Consider the following 13,507-nt stretch of genomic DNA (forward strand, 5'->3'; position numbering starts at 1 on the left):
TGTGCTTCCCAGAGAGTTTGCCCTCCTCTGCTGCTGCTACTGCTGCTAAGTCACGTCAGCCATGTCCGACTCTGTGTGACCCCATAGACGGCAGCCCACCAGGCTCCCATTCCTGGGATTCTCCAGGCAAGAATATGGAGCGGGTTGCCATTTCCTTCTTCAGTACATGAAAGTGAAAAGCGAAGTTGCTCAGTCGTGTCCGACTCTTCGCGACCCCATGGACTGTAGCCTACCAAGCTCCTCCGTCCATGGGATTTCCCAGGCAAGAGTACTGGAGTGGGTTGCCATTGCCCTCTCCGCCTCTGTTTAACACAAAAAAGAGCACATTCCTGAATCCTCCCCACAGCTGACTTACTAAATGGGTTATCTTACCATAAGTGTAATTGGAACTATGACCTCAGGACCCCAGTCAGTCTTCACTGGCATTTTGAGTTGTAAAACCACAAGACTGGAGCAGCTATGTGCACACCAAACTAGACAAAGCCATCCTGCAAAGAAAGAGTGAAGCAGACAGAAAAAGCGGGCCTAGGAAGCCATGTGGCTGCCTGGCGAGACAGGGGGAGAAATAGCAGGTTGTGGCTGATCAGTGCCTAATCATAGTCCCCCTGAGGCTGGCCTCATGCATTGTTCTTGGGTTCCAGGAAGTACCTGTTAACTCACTTTCCAGTAAATTACTTCTTTGACTTGAGCTACTGTGTCTGTTTCTTATAACCAAATGATCCCTGATGAAATGATAGTACAGGCAAAGAACTCTGAGGAGTCTGGCTTTCTTAAGACATCTCTTCTTGATGTTCTTAATTTCATAAGACATTTCTACACAGTTAACATGGTACTTGTCATCCTATTGGTGTTGAGTCACTAAGCTTTCCTCCTGCCCTCAGTCTTTCCCAGCACCAGGGACTGGTTAGTTATGTAAGTTTCTACCCTTCTGACTGTGCTGCGAACTTCCTGAGAGGGACTATTTATTTTTCATCTTCAAACTCTGAATGGACACCGAGAGTGAGTGTGTTGTAGGGGTTTATTGCATTGGATTCTGCAATTAAGATCAAAGTGGCCAAATACTCACTGAGCTATAGTCAGTCAGTTCCTCTTAGGGAGAGAAAGGGAACGAGAGCATGGCTCCTGGCAAGCTAACCTTTCCTTCTTATGACCTATTGAAGAAACTGATTCATCTACGTTCCAAAAAGAATGTATGAATATGAGAATTCCACTCAAAAATATCCAAGCAGTCAACAGTAAAAAAAAAAAAAAAAAGGTTACTACACACACACACACACACACACACACACACACACATATATATACACTTTAAAAGGATATCTGTCATTATTGATTGAATACAGTGCTCTACTATTTATTGTTAGGCCAAATTTAATTTTGTTATTTAGATATTCAATATATAGAATTGCTTATTTCTTTGTTTCTTCTTGTCAGTTGTTGAGAAAGGTGGTAGAACCCATAACCCACTGTGGTTACGGGCTCGCCTGTTCCTCAGTTTACTCCTGTTAATTCGGTTTACATGTCTTACAGCTATGCTACTGGATGCATTAAGATTTAGAATTGCAGACTCCCCTGGTGGTCCAGTGGTTAAGAATCCACCTGTCAATTCAGGAAACATGGGTTCGATCCCTGGCCTGGGAAGATTCTACATGCTATGGGGGGAGCTAAGCCCACGTGCCACAACTGCTGAGTCCACGTGCAGCAACTGCTGAAGCCCGCGCACCCAGAACCTGTGCTCCCCAACAAGAGAGGCCGCTGTAGTGAGAAGCCGGAACACCACAACCAGAGTCGCCCCTGCTCACCACTAGAGAAAGCACACACACAGCAACAAAGAGCCAGCACAACCCAAGACAAATTAATTTTAAAAGATTTAGAATTGCTGTGCCTTCCTGGTAGATGAATCCCTTCAATATTATGAGATTCCCCCACTTAATTTCTAAATGGTGCTTATTGGCTTAGCTTACTTTGTCTGATGTTAGTAGAGTTACCCCATTTCTCTTTGCATGGTATATATATATGTTTGCACCCTTCTTCTTGGAAACTTTCTATATTCCTACATTTATGATGTCTCTTATAAACATACAGTAGGGTTTTTTCCTCCCTTCTGAAAATGTTGTCCTTTCAAAAGAAATGTTAAGTTTGTTTAGATTTTAGGGTAATCGTGGATAAATACATTATGTAGATACAGTGATACTAAACCAGGGATGTTGTGTCCTTCTCAGGGCACCACACCTGAAGACACATGATACCATTTTTCTTTTCTCAATGATACTAATTTTGGTCACTTACTTACGGTGTTGTCCAATTACCCACTGTATGCTGCTGCTGCTAAGTCACTTCAGTTGTGTCCGACTCCATGCAACCCCATAGACGGCAGCTCACCAGGCTCCCCCGTCCCTGGGATTCTCCAGGCAAGAACACTGGAGTGTTCCTTCTCCAATGCATTTCCTTCTCCAATGCATGAAAGTGAAAAGTGAAAGTGAAGTCGCTCAGTCGTGTCCGACTCTTAGCAATCCCATGGACTGCAGCCCACCAGGCTCCTCCGCCCATGGGATTTTTCAGGCAAAAATTATGGAGTGGGTTGCCATTAGCTTCTCCAACCCACTGTATAGTTATTATTAATAATTATGAAAAGATAAATAGTAAGTGATGTGTGGGAAGATATTTTGAGAACAAAAACACTGTTTTTCATCAATTTCGGCTCCTCCACTAGATTTACAAACCATGCCTGATCTTATTTCTTCAGTGTTCACATTCTAATAGCTTTGAACAGTGGAAGTCCTTCAAGCTGACTCTTCCGCCTTTTTCACATGCCCTGTTATTTATCTTAACCTTTCCTCTCTTTTTGGTACAATAAGACATTCCATACTTACTTTGTGTGATTCCTTCCTGAGCCCTATACCCAAGCATTTCTCTAAGGCGCTCTGGTCCTTTTAATAGGAAATGGTATTTAGAAACCAAACTCTGAATGCTAGATGTACTTATTGCTATTGACCATTGTGGCTTCTAGGCTTCTCCAGTGGACTATGAGATGAAATACACAGAAACACATACACACATATGCATGCACATATATTCAAGCACGAGAAAATTTATATACATATGTGTATGCATAAATATATACATGCATGTATGTATAAACACACACGTGACTTTGTGCTGATACAGCCAATTCCAATACAACCCCACAATGTTCTTCCTTGCTTTCCCTATATTTAAAGAAAAAATTAATATTTATGTCTTCCTTTTGCAGTGAGAACCCTGGTTTCCAATGTTAGCAATCCCAAATCACGTAAAATAGTTTCAGAACTGCTGTGCCTATAAGTCACTATGAAAATAAAACCTACTTGAAAGTGTTCAGTATTTATTTATTATTTTTTAGACTGAGGGTGAGTATATAGTCAAAGTATTGTGTTCAAATATTGCCCAAATTAATCCCGTCCCCCTTTAATTGTGGTTGTTATTCTTATGAAACACAGTTGGATTCACCGGTTTATGTTTGTGTTTAGTTTTAGTTTTCCTCTCTCCCCATCCATGCTGTTCTGTTTTTTGTTTGTTAGTATTTAGAACATTAATATGATTACAGAAGTCAAAAAAATAAAAAAAAGGTGTCATTTTCTCCATTATCCTTCCCACCTGACTTCATTCTTATGCACAATCCATTTTACTAGTTTCTGGTATTTATTTTTTCTTTGTATCTTTTTGTGAAACTAAGCAGGTGTGTGTATGTTTTCTTATCTTTCACTTTTCCTTACGCAAAATGAATATATTCTTTTGCACTTTGCTATTTTTTATTAATGCTATATCCTTGAAATCATCTCACATATTTTCATAGAAATTTTACTCATTTTTAATAGCTGTTAAGCCCATTAACATTTATTGATATGATTGATATGTATGGTCTTAATGCCTTCATATTGTTTTAATTATTGTGCCTGTTATATTTGCCATGTTTCTTTATGTGATATGTCAACTTCTTTCTAAAATTATTGTTTATATTTAGGAAAGCTTGTTTCTTGTTTCACTGGTTACTTTTATATTTGTACTTTTTGTGTTCTTCATTAGGCATAAGTGAGAAAAACTCATTTAGCTTTTACTCTCTGGCATCTCACCTGTTATCTGTGCAACAATCAATTATCACATCTACCTTGGCTTTTCTCCCTTCTCCTCCAAATTTCAGTCATAACTTACACTGTGTCAGACTATATTCTGTTTACTGTTATTTCTCACCCTTGTCTCCACCTGTTATAAGATTCGTATATTTTACCTGAAGTGATACAGTATTATTTGAAGGTATTCTATAATGAAGGTACCTATTGTAAACCTTAAAGCGATGTCCCTCACCTTCTCTCTTTACCACACTGTATTTGTAGCTATTTAGACAATACTTTAGGAATTAATGTCTTAATAAAATTGAATTTAGCAAAAGCCTTTCCAAAGAGTGTCACTTCCACACAGGTAGCATGAGGAATTCTATGGACCTGCTCATCAGTGAAATTATTAGTGAATTATTAGTGAATTATTTTCTGCTCATCAGAAAAAATTATTTTCCAAATTTATACTTATTTCACTGATGAGTATAAATTGGGAAAATAATTTTTTAAACCCAACCATTTAAAGTCTCTGGAAATTATCTTATAAAAAAACATTTATTCAAGAAAATCTATTAAAAATAAACACAGTGCAAGTCTGTGGTATCTGAACCACAGCCAGCCCCTCTCCCCCCTCTCCCTCCCCCTCCCCCTCCCCATTCAGCGTGACAGGAACTCCGGTCCAGGCCATTGTAGATGAGGACACGGCTCCCTCCCCAACCTCCCAACTGATGGCTGCAGTGTCTTTCCAGGAGGCACAGCATTTCTTACCCTTCAACTCCAGCTACGTGTTGCAGAGACTAGATTCCAGGCCGTTGTGGCCAAGGATATGGGGCTCCGTTCTTCCATTCAGGCCCCGCAGACGGGGGCTCTCCTCAAGGATGGCACACTGCATGCACCAGGCCCTACTCATAGGGCTGAGGGGCAGTGCCAGGAAGGGCAGTTTGGGAAGCTGGAAAGCTGCTGTCCTCAGCCAGCGTCCTCCTCTGAAAGCAAGGGTGTCACTCAGAAGGGGTCCCTCTGCCACCAAGTCCACATGACCCAGACAGAAATCACACTACCCAAATGTGTTGAAAATGTATATCTACTTTAATAGCAAGTTTATTCATAACTGCCAGTACTTGGGAACAACCAAGATGTCCTTCGCACCAGGCCTCCCTGTTCCTCAAGTGCTGCAGTCCATGCAGTCAGATTTGGACACGACTGGGTGACCGAAGAACGACTAACAAGATGTCCTTTGGTTGGTGAATGGATAAACTGTAGTACATCCAGACAATGGAATATGATTCAGCACAAAAAGAAATGAGCTATCAAGTCATGAGAAGCCTGCAGCATAGAGGAGTCGGCGTACTACTAAGCGAAAGAAGCCAGTGTGAAGAGGTTACATGCTGTACGATCCCAACTATATGGCATTCTGGAACTGTCAAAACTAGGGAGACCATAAAACATCAGTGGTTTCCAGGGGCTGGTGGGAGGAAATGTTGAATAGGCAGACCATAGAGGATTTTTAGGGACATGCATCTTCCCTAAATATATGTTGGATGTTTGTCATTATACCTTTGCCAAAATCCATAGAATGTACACCACCAAGGGTGAACCCTAAACTATGGACTTTGGGTGACTAGGATGTGCTGATGTAGGTTCAATTGTAACAAATGCCTCCTCTTGTGGAAGATGATGGTGGGGGAAGCTGTCTAGGAGTCAGCGGGGAGCCGTGAGTATATAGGAAACCGCTATACTTTCTGCTCAATTTCTCTATGAACCTAAAACTGCTCTAAAAAATAAAGTCTGTCTTTAAGTTAATTATATGAAAATCAGTCATTAACAGACTGAGCTCAAAACTATCAAAGGAAAACCAAATGCAGAGTATTTGAGCCTGCTATGTAAATGGGAAGACTATAAAACACAAAAGAGTGACTACTACCCCATGATCAGTTAGGGTTTTTCCAGACGGACAATATTTGAAAAGATTCGGCATATCAGCAGCTGGGAGTTCAACATAAATCATTCAGTTCAGTTCAGTTCAGTCGCTCAGTCGTGTCCAACTCTTTGTGACCCCATGAATCGCAGCACGCCAGGCCTCCCTGGCCATCCTTAGCCCATTAATATTTTATGATAAGATACAAACTCAGTGAGTGACATTTTAAGAATTCTAACCCAAACAACTAGTAAGCCATCTGTAAAATCTAAGCTGCTTTCTATCCAACTCCTGTAATCTAATGTTACATTAAGATATTTGAAATTAATTTCCCCTTCACATATATAATCCACTCCATTAAACTTAAATCATAATGCATATTATTTGCTAATATTTTCTAATACCCTTCCAAGAGATTTGGATGAAGGCAGCACAAGGGCGAAGGGTTCTGCCAGAGCATCGTCGCTTGACAGCAGCGTGACCTTGGACAAGAAACACATAAACACAGGAAACTGTGTCTCAGTTTCCTGAACTGTAAATAGATTAAATCAATAGTCTCATCCCATAAGGTTTGAAAGGATTAAATTAGTTAATAATTTAAAGCTCTCCGGCAGTGTCAGGCATGGCATAAGCACCTAATAAATATTTACTGCTGTTATTAACACAATTTTGACACTTCTTAAAGGGGAGTTTGACTTGTGTAATTCTTCTTCTTACCCCATGGAATAAAATGTTTACCCCTGGTGTGACGAGATCATCTGTTAATAGACACTTTCTGCTCTTTTTTTTTTTAACTCCATGAAAATTTTGAAATACTCTGTGCCATCAGCAAAAAGCAATTCTCACTTCCCAGAGCACTGGCCAAGGCTGGAACATTTCAACCATGGCCCCATCCGAGAGCTTTTCTAGGTATCATCCCCTTGACTTGGGATTCTGTTTCCACAGGACTCCCTCCCTCCATTCAACTCTGTTCAGATATTACCCTTTATGAGAAGCATGCCCTGCTCACTCTAATTCTGCTTCCTACCATCTATCAGTGCCTACAGCTATACTTTTTAAAAAATTATTTATTATTTGTAGCTGCGTTGCATCTTCACGGCTGTGCATAGGCTTTCTCCAGCGGGGTGAGTGTGGGCTACTCTAAGTTGTGCCTGGGCTTCTTGTTGTGGAGCTCCAGAGCACCGGTTCAGTTGTGGCTGCACACGGGTTTAGTTGCCCCAAGCATACAGTATCCTTTTGAACCAGGGATTGAATCTGTGTCCCCTGCATCGGCAGGTGGATCCTTAACCACTGGATGCCCCCAGGGAAGTCCCACAATTGTGCTTGTTCTATTTTCTATTTCCTCCACAGGAATGTAACTTTCAAGAAGGCAAAGACTTTATCTTGTTCACTGCACTATCCTCTATTTCCAGAAGCCCCTGCAACTAAGCTGCCCCGGCCCCCTACATAAAAGAGCCCTGTTCATCCCATCCCTTCCTCTTTCCTTTCATTTCGAGTTTGCACCCCCTTTTTGTTTACTTATTAATTTTCCACATCGCCCACAAGAACAGTGTCTAGAACAGCGGACACCAATTGAAGTGAAAGTTGCTCAGTTGTGTCCGACTCTGCGACCCCATATAGTCCATGGAATTCTCCAAGCCAGACTACTGGAGTGGGTAGCCTTTCTCTTCTCCAGGGGATCTTCCCAACCCAGGGATCTAACCCAGGTCTCCCGAATTGCAGGCAGATTCTTTACTGTCTGAGCCACCAGGGAAGCCCTGGCACCAATTTGAAAGTGAAAGTGCTACTGACTCAGTTGTGTCCGACTCTTTGCAACCCCATGGACTATAGCCCACCAGGCTCCTCTATCCATGGAATTCTCTAGGCAAGAATACTGGAATGGGTTGCCATTCCCTTTTTCAGGGGATCTTCCTGACCCAGGGATCAAACCGAGGTCTCCTGCATCGCAGGCAGATTCTTTACTGTCTGAGCTGTCAGGGAAGCCCAATTAGACACCCAGTAAATATTTGTTAATGCATAAAGAGTGTTTGGCACATAATAAACCCTCAGCAAATGTGCTGAATGAGTCTATGTCCCTGAAGATGTCACAGAGAGACCATTCTTCATTCTCAGTAGATAAAACCAAGTATTAGCGATCTATTGCTGTGTAATAAATTAACTCAAAAAACTTAATGGCTTACAACATGAAAAGCATTTGCTGTCCATCATTTCTGTTGTTCAGGAATTCAGGTGTGGATCAGCTGGATGCCTCTGACTCCAGGTCTCATTTGGTTTCAGCCAAGTTGTCGGTAAGGTCTGTGCCTCCCCTGAAGACCCAAGTGGGGCAGGATCCTCTTCTAAGATCACTCCCATGCTTGTTGGTGGTGTTCAGCTCCTTGCAGGCTATCGGTTAGAAGCCCCCCTCCCCAGTTCCTCACCTTCTGAGACTTTCCATAGGGCAGCTCAGCTTGCTTTCCTTAAGTGCACTTGCAGGCAAGAGGTTCAAGACAGAAGCCACTGCCTTTCAGGGTATCTCATAACTGAAGCAGCTTCCCGTGACTGTGCCATGTTGGGTCTGGTGGCAGCAAGTCACTGGGTCCAGCCCACACTCTAGGGAGGGGTCACACAAGGGCATGAGCGCCAGGAGGCATCACTGGGGCCGTCTTCAAGGCTACCACCCACACCCCACTTCCAATTTTCCACAGAAAACAGAAGCCATGGCATGAGAGCTTTCTCATCTGTTCATTCATCTGCATCATCTTATCACCCTGACCACCTGTCACAGCAGAGAAGCGCCCTCTCACCTGTGGTTTGGTTCCCGTCTCGACCCTTCTTCTCGGGATGCTTTCAGAATGGATTATCCCTCCTTTGTTACACAGCCAACCTCTGAATTCAACTGGATCTTTCTCATCAGCTTTTCAGTGTACTCGTGACTCTTCTCACAGAAACGGACCAACAGAAGCCCAAACCAAACCAACTAAACCCTCACATCCTCTCGTTCCAACGCCTAAATTTCTCTCCTTTGTTGAACAGGCCTAACGCCCTTGTCCTCTCCCCAAAAAAGCTGCCTGTAGTCACTTTCAACCCGCCCCAGTGTGGCTTTAGCAGGACTACTTGACTAGCAAAGCTCTTGTTACCAATGACTTCATGAGATTTGGAGACACTTTTTAGTCCTTGTGCTCCCTTAATGTTAAACATTGGTGGTTTATAATAGCCAAGACATGGAAGCAACCTAAATGTCCTTTGACAGATGACTAGATAAAGATGTGGTATAGTCCTCAGCCATAGAGATTAATGAAATAATGCCATTTTCAGCAACATGGATGACCTAGAGATTATCATACTAAGTAAGTCAGATAAATACAGAGATCATATAGTATCAGTTACATGTAGAATTAAAAAAAAAAATATGCAAATGAATTTATATACAAACAGAAATAGACTCACAGACATAGGAAATAAACCTATAGTTACCAAAAGGGAAAGGTGGTGGGGGAAGGACAAATCAGGAGTTGGGGATTAACATATATACACTGCTCTGTATAGATAACCAGTAAGGATTTACTGTATACACAGGGGACTGTATTCAATTCACAGGGCACTGTATTCAATATCTGGTAATAATCTATCAGGGAAAAATCTGAAAAAAGAATATATATATTTTCATACTTATCCAAATTGATATATACACATATGTGTGAATATATATATAAAATTGAATCACTTCTCTATACACCTGAAACTAACACAGTATTGTACATCAAGTATATTTTAATAAAAAATAAAAATATACCACTCCATCCTTTCCAAAATGACCCTCTTCCCTTATTTTCTAACACAGTGCTCTCCTGATTCATTCTATTTCCCTGCCCTCCCGTTCCCTAACTCTTCTACAGGTGTATCTTCTACTACTTATCTCTTTAGAGGTTGAGGTACTTCAGGACTTAGTCTTCTTGTAAATACCTCTTCCTTGTATTTTCTCTCCTCTGATCTTACTGTGTCCTGTCTTCCAAGACCACCTAAATGTACATGACCCACAAACTGATTTTTCTGGCCTAGACAAGTACATATGGGCCCATTCAACTTCTCTTCCTTGCTGTCTCAAAGGCAGTTCAAGTTCAACATGTCCAAACAAATTCATAGTTTCTTCTTCCAAGCCTGTTCCTTTTCCAGTGTTCACTAGTGCATTCATTTCTGGAGCTGTTAGAACAAACTACCACAACCTTGGTGACTTCAGACAACAAAGTTATGCCCTCACAGTTCTGGAGACCAGAAGTCTGAAATCAAGCCTCTCTCAAAAGGTGAGATCTAGGGGGCAGTCCTCCCTTGGCTCTTCCAGCTTCTGGTGGCTCCCAGTGTTCTTGGCTTGTGGCTGCATCATTTTAGTCTCTTCCTCCATCTTCACATGATCTTCACTTCTTCTCCTTTTATGTCTCAAATCTCCCTCTGCCTTTCTCTTAGAAGATCCTGGAAAAATCCAAGATGATTTCATCTCAAGATCCTAACTCATAAATACCTCTGCAAGGACCCTTTATCCAAATAAGGTCATAACCACAGGTTCTAACATGTAGACATCTGGGGAGAGCACCAGTCAACCCACTGCATCTCCTTCAGTGAATGGTACCTTCATCCATCCTGGTGTTCAAGCCTGACATTTAAGAAACCTGACTATCCTTATACTATCTTTTCCCTTGTCTCCAGTATCAGACGCATCCAGAAGTCATTTTATTTCTTCTACATCTCTAGTACCTGTCAATTCCTCATTTTTATATAACTTAATCCAAGCTAGCATCATCTCAGCTAGAGTCCTGGGCAGCTTTCTGTCTGTCTGCACCTACTCCTGCGCCCAGAGATCTGTTCTCCATATTGCAGAGAAGTTGTTTCAAAATGCAAATCTGATTATGCTGCCCAAGCCGCTCATCCCTTTTCACTCTCTTATGAAATGAACTAATAGAAATAACAAGTCCATATTAAAAATGAGAATGAATTAAAAGGATAAGCTTTATGAAGTCCTAAAAAAAGTGATATATAGCAGGCAAAGAAATGTTTTTTAAAACAACTAAGAGGAGTCACTACAAAAATGAATGATTTTGCATGCACCCCTATGCTCATAGCAGTACTAGTCACAATAGCCAAGACATGGAGACAATCTCAATGGCCATCGACTGGTGAACAGATATAGAAGATGTGAAACATATACACAGTGGAATACCACTCAGCCATAAAAAGAACGAAATAATGCCATTTGTAGTGACACGGATGCAACTAAAGATAATCACATTAGGTAAATAAGTCAGAAAGAGAAAGACAAATACTATATGATATCACTTATATGTCGAATCTAAAATATGGCAGAAATGAACTTATCTATGATCCAGAGAGGCGAAGGCAATGGCACCCACTCCGGTACTCTTGCCTGGAAACTCCCATGGGCGGAGGAGCCTGGTGGGCTGCAGTCCATGGGGTCGCAGAGTCAGACGCAACTTAGCGACTGAACAACAACGACAATGAAACCGAGACAGACTCACAGAGAACAAACTTGTGGTTATACCAAGGAGAAGGAGAGTAGGGAAAGGATGAACTGGGAGTTCAGGGTTAGTGGATGCAAAATGTTACATTTGGGATGGATAAACAATAAGTTCCTACTGTATAGCACAGGGAACTATATTCAATATTCTAGGATAAATCATAATGGAAAAGAATATTAAAGAGTATGTATATGTGTGTATATCCGAGTCACTTTGCTGTACAGCAGAAATTAACACATTGTCAATCAACTATACTTTAAAAACATTTAAATGCAAATCTTTCAAAAAAAGAATGACTTTGAACTTGGCCTTGGCCTGCTCAACACCCAACAACTTAACATCCAACAATTTAATACTTAAATTGCTCAAGTACTTAAATTTAATAACCATGGGTTACTAGGCCCCTTTTCTGGTCTATAAGAATAAATCTATATTTAAAAAAATAAAGAATAATTCATCTTTGAAAAAAAGAAAGAAAACAAAGTCATTGGACATTGATATGGTAAAAAGCATCTGCCTCCCTTCAACACTCATCACATAGTAAATAGTGAGATGCTGGAATCCCCTCAGAGTATTTCCAGCAGCCGCATTTTAAACCTGTCTGCCTTCCCCATGCTCATCTTTCCTTATAACTCTCCTACTGTAATACCTGAATGTGAGCTGTCCAAACGGTTTCAAAATGAAGTGCCTCTAAGTTACCAACTTTCATATTCCTGTCACTACAAAGCAGTCTGCTCCAATTTATGTTCTAATAATAGCTTAGTGAAGACCTTAGAGGTCCAATGGAAGTGAATTTCTAGCATGAAAAATATGACGTTCACCGATCAATCATAAACTACCTTCTAGGCAGCCACGACATATCAGCACCGTGCTGGTTCCTCTCTGGCCTTAACAAGGGTTTTGGCCCCCAAACAGAGAGATGAAGTGTAAGGCAATTTCACACAAGTGAAATGTTCCCTTCACATTTCTGTGTCTTCAGGATAGGCTTAATTCTGCTGCCAGCAGCCCTAAAATCTCAGCGGCTTAAAGCAATGAAATGTTATTTCCCACTCTTCCTACATATCCAGCAAGTTGACTGGAAATTTCCATCATGCTATCCTCCCCGCTAGACTGATTGATGCAGCGGCCCTTGTGTGGCATGCACCTGGTCACCGTGGCAGAGGAAGAGATGGCTTTGAGGGGGTCTTGCACCAGTACTTAAAAGCTCTGGCCTGGACTTGCCTGGTGGTCCAGTGGTTAAGCATCCGCCTGCCAATGCAAGGCACACAGGTTTGATCCCTGGTCCTGGAATATCCCAGATGTCATAGGACTGCTAAGCCTGTGCACCACAACTGCTTGAGCCTGCACGCCCTGGAGCCAGTGCTCTGTAACAAGAGACGGCACCACAATGAGAAGCCTCCATACTGCAATTAGAGTAGCCCCCGCTCGCCACAACTAGAGAAAGCCTGCACACAGCAACAGAGACCCAGCACAACCAAAAATACATAAATAAATACTTAAAAACACCCCAAACTCTGACCTGGAAATGATACATCTCTTTTGCTCACAACTCATTCTACCACCAGGGGGCCCCAAAGTGCACCCTGCAGTATACCCAGAAATGGGAGAAGTGGAAATACTGGCCAATTTATTATCACAGTCTATGCTTCTTGTCACTAAATATTTAGACCACCCTTCTTCCCTACAAACAATATATACTTACACAGCTCCCCTCCAAGGGTGATATCCAAAAGTTCCATCCAGTCATGGCATCAAGCTTAAAGCCCAGAATCTACGGGTACTGGACAGGAATTTCTAAATTGAGTTAAAGGTGGTACTCTCTCCACCCAGAGACTTAAGAGCCAGATGCCAAGTTCATCACTTCAACCCCAAGTGTGTTGCCCCACTCACAACATACAAAGATAGAACACTCATGGGCTGGGCTAACCACAATCAACACACCCTTCACCAAGGACAACAGTAAAAGGCAGTCAGACATTCTATCTCCCTTT

This window comes from Bison bison, unplaced genomic scaffold (assembly GCF_000754665.1).
Source record: "Bison bison bison isolate TAMUID 2011002044 unplaced genomic scaffold, Bison_UMD1.0 scf7180017864280, whole genome shotgun sequence".
In the NCBI taxonomy this organism is placed as follows: Eukaryota; Metazoa; Chordata; class Mammalia; order Artiodactyla; family Bovidae; genus Bison; species Bison bison.